This window comes from Panthera uncia, assembly GCF_023721935.1.
Source record: "Panthera uncia isolate 11264 chromosome B2 unlocalized genomic scaffold, Puncia_PCG_1.0 HiC_scaffold_24, whole genome shotgun sequence".
Classification (NCBI taxonomy): Eukaryota; Metazoa; Chordata; class Mammalia; order Carnivora; family Felidae; genus Panthera; species Panthera uncia.
In genome coordinates this window covers 42,663,642-42,671,479 of record NW_026057580.1, presented here as the reverse complement: position 1 = coordinate 42,671,479, position 7,838 = coordinate 42,663,642, and positions in this window count along the sequence as shown.

Here is a 7,838-nt window from a genome sequence, read left to right as displayed (position 1 = left end):
TTCCATAGTGTGGAGTAAAGAGAATTCTAAATAATATAGGAGTGGCAGTAGGGAGTTGCCACTGGCCCAAGGGCTGAAACAGAACACTCAAGAATCTTGAAATCAGGGAAAGACTACCAACCAGTAATGAGATCTAAATCTCATGGGAGAGGGTGTGGTCAAGAAACACTGAATAGCAGATTCACTGAAGTGCCACATGGAGGGATTTGCTGAGAAGCTCAGAAGAAATTGCCCAAGAGGAGACTCACCCTGGAGAAATTCACTGGAAAAACTTTCTTCGAGGTAGTTGAGAAATTCCTCCCACAAGAAGGTGCTTATCCTGGAACTTCCTGCAAAAGTACCCAAAGGGGTGCCAGGGAAGTTGTCCACAGAAGGTGCCTTGTGTTGCTGGCCACCTCGCACTACACAAGAGCCAAAAGAGCATACCAGAGCCAGGAGGCAGAATTCCTTTCTTCCTCTAGAATCCCTACTGATAGAGCTGAATATCATGCCCACTTGTAAGAGAAAATATTTTCCAATATCATAAGCAAGGTAATGACAGGTGGATTTGGAACTGAGGAGCAATATAGATTGATAACTGGAAAACTTTTTTTTATTAGTTTTTTTGTTTTTTTGGTTTTTTTGAGAGAGAGAGAGAGAAAGAAAGTGAGCAGGGGAGGGGCAGAGAGAGAGGGAGAGAGAAAGAATCCCAAGCAGGCTCCATACCCAGGCTGGAGCCAGACACAGGGCTCAATCTCACAATCCTGAGATCATGACCTGAGCTGAAACCAAGCGTTGGACACTTAACTGATTGAGCCACTAGGTTCCCCCAAAGGGGTGTTTTAGTTAACTTAGACAGCGATAACAAAATACTGTAGACAAGGTAGCTTAAACAACAGGTAACTATTTTCTCACAGTTCTGGGGGCTGGAAGTTCAAGATCAAGGTGCCATCAGGGTTAGTGTCTAGTGAAGGTCTTCCTGGCTTGCAGACAGCTGACTTCTCCCTGTGTCCTTATGTGACTTTTCTTCTGTGTGTAGATGGAGAGACAAAGAGAGAGAGAGAAAGAGAAAGATATCTATGGGGTCTCTTCCTCTTCTTATAAGGACAGCAGTTCTATCAGATTAAGGCCCTACCCTCATTGCCTTATTTAATCTTTATGATTTCTTTATAGGCCCTATCCCCAAATATAGTCATATTGGGAGTTAGAGCTCCAAAATATGATTTTGGGGAGTGCACAGTACAGTCCTCAACAAGATGCAAAGCAACATGTTTATCTCATGGGTATATAATCAGAAAATTTTAAACAAAGAGCGAAGGGAAGTCTATTGATTAAAAATAAATCAACATATGCAACTAAAAAAAGCTATTTTCGCAAATGTGAACACTTACTAGATATTTGATGACAATAGTTAATGTTTTCAGAAGTGATAATGCTAATGGATAGTGGCTTTTTACAGTTCTCCTGTTTTGATGTTTTATGTGTTGAAATATTTACATATAAACTGATAAAATGTCTTGGATTTACTTCAGCATAAATCAATGGAGAAAGGAAACAGATGAGGGTAGAGATTAATTAAGATTGACATAAGTTAATAACTGCTGATGCTGGGTGACAGGAGAGCTCATTAACTAATCTCTCCACTTTTGTGTAAGTTTAACATTTTCCAAAATAAAAAGTAAAAATAACAGCAAGTATGCCTATAAATAGAAAGACTAAAAATTGTAAAAGAATACTATATTCAACTCTGTCAATTTGTTTATAAATATGTGTATATCTTAGAAGAATATAAATTAAGAATATAAATTATTGATTGTCTTCAGAATTGGAAAATTGAAATAAACCAACTGAAATATTAATTATTAAAACAAATTGCTAAACTCCCTTCCAAAAATATGCCACAACTACATGGCTTTGCAGGAAATTTCTTCCAAGCTACCAAAGGCCAGAACATTTCACAGTGTACAAATATTAGAACTTCTATATCATGCTGGCCAATAAAGTCCACAACTTGGTATCACCTTGCACTGAAAGTTATTCGAAAGGACAGACCATATTTGAACGTTAAAAAACAAAATCAATAATAGCATTAAGGAGAGAAAGTAGTGGTGCTATCAACAGTTTGAATTTTTGAGAACTTTCTTGTGATACAGACAAGATGACATTGGAAAGACAAAGGAACATAAGAGTGGAGGAACCTCCTAACTATCACAAATTAAGAAGGGGCTTTTGGATAATACAGAGCTCCTGAATAGTAGCATGTGCATTAGTCCAGAAAGGCAGGAAATTAATTTAAGGAGTTCAAGAGCCCTGGGTCTGACTTTGCCTTTGGACTCTATTGTTTATGGTGACTATCTATCGACTATAGCTACGGCCTAGGTAACAGTAGATAGAAATCTGCAGTGATCATTGACGGAAGCAAAGCAATGATGATACTGATTTCCATTGGTTATTCCTAAAAATCATTTTGAAAAACTAAATTAGGCTGAGAATAACTGTGAGTGAAAATAGGCACTTAAAAGGAGGCTTCCAATTTTCGCTACCAGAATGACCAAGGGCAACCACCAATTCTTTGAAGAGAGAGAACTGTCATGTAATATCCAAATTCCACTTTATAGTAATTAAAAATTCATGAATATATTTATACCTAAATTATTCATATAAACAAAATGTATTAATCATATCATGGGCTCTTTTCTGTTAACTCTTTTGCCATGTTCATAAATCCTAGCTTCAATAAATGTTCTAGGCAGGTCCTGAGAACAGATACTTTACACTCATATATGTTTAGACTTTTATGTTGTTTCAAATCAATTCCAAACATCTGATCTCAACCTTTTAGGGCTCACCTTGCTTTTCTATACTTTGTGACCCTCTATCTCCATTCTCTCCTAGTTTCCTGCTACCAGTCACTCTGTGCCTGCCTGAATTTGTGTCACATTTCCACTTATTTTTCTAACTTAAATGCAGAAGTCATTTCCAATATATGCACCATGGTTGTAAGTAAAGTTACTACTAGTCTCTAGCCTCTGTCCTGTGAGAGTCTGTTCCTTGCAAAATCACCACAGCATGGGGGATTGTGGAGGAAATGCAATAAATACTTTATAGTTGTGATGATGGAATGTAATGTGAAAAGCCTTAGCACTATCATTTCTAGGATATTTATTTATTTATTTATTTTAATGTTTATTTTTGAGAGAGAAAGAGTGTTGAATGGGGAAGGGGCGGAGGGGGTGGAGGGGGGACAGAGGATCTGAAGCAGGCTCCACGCTGACAGCTAAGAGCCTAATGCCAGTCCTGTACTCAACCTGAGATCATGACCTGAGCCGAATTGGGTGCTCAACCGACTGAGCATCCCATGTACCCCTAGAATCTTTAGGTGCATGTGCTGCATCTTATGAATGTATCTTACCATTTGAAAAAGACAAGTCTTCCTTAAAGATCAGCTGTTGCAGGATTCACTTGTCCTTTAAACCACATTCGAAGAAGTGAATGAATCCTATGAGATTCTCTCTGATCTCGACACCTGGTGAAGAATACTGACAGCGCTTAAGATCTCTATTATCAAGACCAAAGAATGGACGAAAGTGTACACCTCTTATATCATTGCTTTAACTTTTACCTTAAAAAGAGAATTGAAAAACCTTACACAGGAGTTTGTAGTTTGCATTTCTCTAAACTGACATCTGCTTAATAAGGCCAAGCCTGGCACACTCCTCACCGAGTGGTCAGTGTCTCCTCCCTAATGGTGCAGACTGTGTGGCGCTATGAAGCATAAAATTATCAACAAGGGGATTTCTGGTGCTTTTACTTGACTAAGAAAACAGTTTATAAAATAATATTAAGAATATTATGAACTTACTTAAAACTAGAAGGACCATATATCTCAGTTCTCCCAAGGAAATAACAATTTTGATTTATTGTTCAGAGTGATTTACTTCTAGTGTCTTCTTTCAGTGTCAAAAATATTCCTATGTGGGAGATAAATTATATGGTTCCACCATCTGAAACCCCTGGCCTCCCAGAGTAGCATCCATTTCATCCTCAAACCAGATAAAAGAGAAATGTAACCAGAGACGCAGCTCTTTGCAAAAGCAACTGTGGGCTGCCAGCTACAAAAACATCAGGTTTTGCTCTTGATCTACTTATACAGTAAACAACAAATTTTTAAAAAATGTATGAAGAAAATAACTGGACATGATATCAACAAATTAAGTTAAATTAAATTATTAAAATATAACCACTTGCTATTAACCAGAATAATCTTTCATACATAATAAGTGATAAGGAAGGATGACAAATAGAACATACATAATATTTTCAAAAATTTAAACACAAATAAAACTGTGGAATATAGTTCAGAAAAAGAGAAATAGTATTAATGCAGTAGAATTAGAGGTTTACATAATATTACTTTATATCTTGTATAATTCTATTGCATTAGTCATTGGGAAAACAAGAGAAGAAAAGTACAGAAAAAAATAGAATATAATCTATCTACATAGAGATAAAGTTACGACAGTATTGGAGAACAACTTCCAGTCAGTTATAAGGTGACAATCTTTTTTATTTTAACCACCATTAAAGTTTTTATACTATCAGTTATTGGCTAAGATTCACATTGTTTTTTCTCATTTTTGGGATTTCCATTTACCTCATCCTACCTGAAAATATATTCCCTTTACATGGGTTGATATGTATCTATTTACAATTAATTTTGATAATCAATGGCTTCATGACTAAGAAGAACAGAAAAGTTTGTTCTTTGTGGGAAAACGTGCCTCTGGGTAGGATATTTTGGATCTCTTTCCAGCTGACATATAATAGTAATATGCATGACCTTTTTAAAGATGGAAAATATATACATGAAAAGTAATACTTTTTTTTTATATACAAAAGAAAGTTGTGGAAAGGAAAGGGAGACTTTAAAATCAGCAGTCCTGACACTGGGTCTCCATTGTTACATGAGTAGTGTTACCTTAGGTAAGTCCTTCACTACTTCGAGGGGTAATGAGGAACAAATGTGATAATACATCAGAAAGCATTTGTAAAGTGTAAAGTTTACACATGTTGATATCGTGCACATCATTATTACAGAAACATTGAAAAAATTGAGTATAGAGTAAGATGGATGTAATAGTATTGACATGTGTTTAAATACAAACTAAAACGAAACAAAACAAGAACTACACGCAATGATAACAGAAAGAGGAAAAGGGAAGTAACTGGGATTATTTCAGAACATACCAAAGTTTTCTTTGGAATTATAGAGTAAAGTGATGTACACTGGCTCCAAATAATAGATTATAGAAAACTTTAAGTCATTCTTTGTGAATAAAAATGATATCCTTTTTTTTCACAGTAATGCATAATAAGTCAGTACTTTTAAACTATTTTGAATTTCCTCAAAAATAAGGTGCTAAAGGTATTTGCTACCTCATAAATCTAACACAGAAAATTTCTGAGATTCCACCATGGTTGAAATTGTGGTTAGCTATAAATTGAGAGAAAAAATATTTTCAAGTGACAAAAAGAATCAAATAGCACGATAAGCACTGAATTCAAAAAGAACTAGGGGCGCCTGAGTGGCTCAGTCACTTAAGCGTCTGACTCTTGATTTCAGCTTAGGTCATGATCTCACGGTTTGTGAGTTTGAGCCCTGTATTGGGTTTAGTACTAACAGTGTGGAACCTGCTTGTGATTCTCTCCCTCTCTCTCTGCCCCTCCCCCACTCTCTCTTTCTGTCTCTAAATAAATAAATTTTAAAGAAAGAATTAACAAAAAAGAAAGAACTAAAAAGACAGGTTATCTAGCCATTGGAATTGGACTCTTATGTAAGACCAAATGTGACAGTTTAGATCACTCAACTTCAGTGCTAAAGTTGGCAGAATAATTCTTGTGTGAAGTAGAGGTGGAAAAGAATTCAATTTGGTACATAAAGTATAAATACCAAAGATTTTTTTCAAACAAAATATTTTCATATACTAGTAAAGTCACTTTTAATGTATAAAGCTTATAGAACTTCCAAGTGCCTCATTTTGGAAAAAGTCCTGAAGAAACCAACATCAAGCATAAAATATTAGTAACTATTGCTGTTTCTGTCGATTAAACAGCTCAAGACTCAGTGAAAAGAATAAGGCAATGAGAGCACTCAATGCATTTCTAGAAATTGTCAGTGTTCCCACTATTCCAATGATCACTTTGAACCTTAAGAGTTGAGTTCCATTAAAAAAAAAAAATCGATAAACTGAATGGTCCTTTACCAAAACCCACTGCACAACATCAAGCTCCTTTGCTGAAGGATTTCACCTTAATGTGTGAAATTAATCCTTGTTCTGGAGCAACAGGTTGGGTGCCTTAAAAGCCTACTTGTTTCCTTGAGTCGTGCCTTGCAACCCAGATGAGTTTAGTATTTCAGAAGCAGACACTAGGGGAAGCGCTGAACCTGCCAATTCTGTAACAGATACCGGCGTGTCGTCACGTCTCACAAAGACCACCTTTGTGGACTGCATTCTTTTCCCATCAGGCCGTGCAGCGCTGACCTGTGGTGTGTTTTTAGTTTCCAAAGAATGCTGATCCTCTCTAAAAGATCTACTGAAAACTGAGTGTTGAAGCACAAATGAAAAGTGAAAAGTGCCATTTAGCACACAACATAATTATTTCATGGCCTACTGCAAGTTAGCAAAGGCACGTTTCAGCTTTTAAGATGTGAAAGCCAGACCATGCTGTATCATAATATTTTGTCTGTTTTCTGGAAACAGCTTTAAATCCCCCTTTTCCTGGGTTGGTGGCTGCTGAGAAGGAAGGGAGAAGGGAATGATATTTTCATGTGGAATAGCTTTTTAAAGACTGAGTAATAAAGCCTTGATTAAGTGAACAAACATTGAATTCAATATCTGCAATAGCCAGATCCTTTCAAAAGAAACTAGCTTAACCTCAGGAAATAGCATAAGCAATCATAGCTATTAAATTCACTTTGTACTAAAATTTAATCCATCCAAGTGCACCAGTAAAGTCAATACCATGAATAGCCATACAGTGTGGAAATGTATACACATACTAATTTTTAATACCACATAGGTTTAATTTTATACACATTCTATATAGTGCATGCTAAGTGGAAGAGAAAGTAAGTTTATATGACTTCCAATTCTCACCAAGATTCCTTCAATAAATTAATCTTGATGGTGGCATAAAAGATGCCATTTTTCTAGAAACATTCTAAGGATCTATAAACTAGTGTCCTTGGTCCTAATAATTGAGAATAACTTCTTTTTAAAAAATTTTTTAATGTTTAGTTTTGAGAGCGAGAGAGATTGTGCGGGGGGGGGGGGCAGAGAGAGAGAGGGAGGCACAGAATCCGAAGCAGGCTCCAGGCTCTGAGCGGTCAGCACAGAGCCAGACGCAGGGCTCGAACTCATGAACCATGAGATCATGACCTGAGCCAAAGTCGGACGCTCAACTGACTGAGCCACCCAGGTGCCCTGAGAATAACTTCTAATTAGAGAAAAGAGAAAAGATAAAAAGGAATTACATCTTTTCCCAGGAAAATTCTAAATGTTTGCAATAGGAGCTCTTACGGGAAAGGATTTTCCCTTTGACTCACCACCACACACCACTATACCACAAATAAATTTTGAGATAAGGTAATTTGCTTCTCTGCCCAGATATCAGGTAACAGAAGAAAAAATAAACAGCTCCTTTCCTACTTTCAGTGGATTAAATTTTTTTTTATTTTTCCAGAACTATTAACAAATGACACTCTTGTGATTACATGTTTTCCCACCTGTGTCTGCAACAGCTGAACTGGAACAGTATGTTTACTGACCACAGTATAATGACTGCTGTCTAGAACCTTC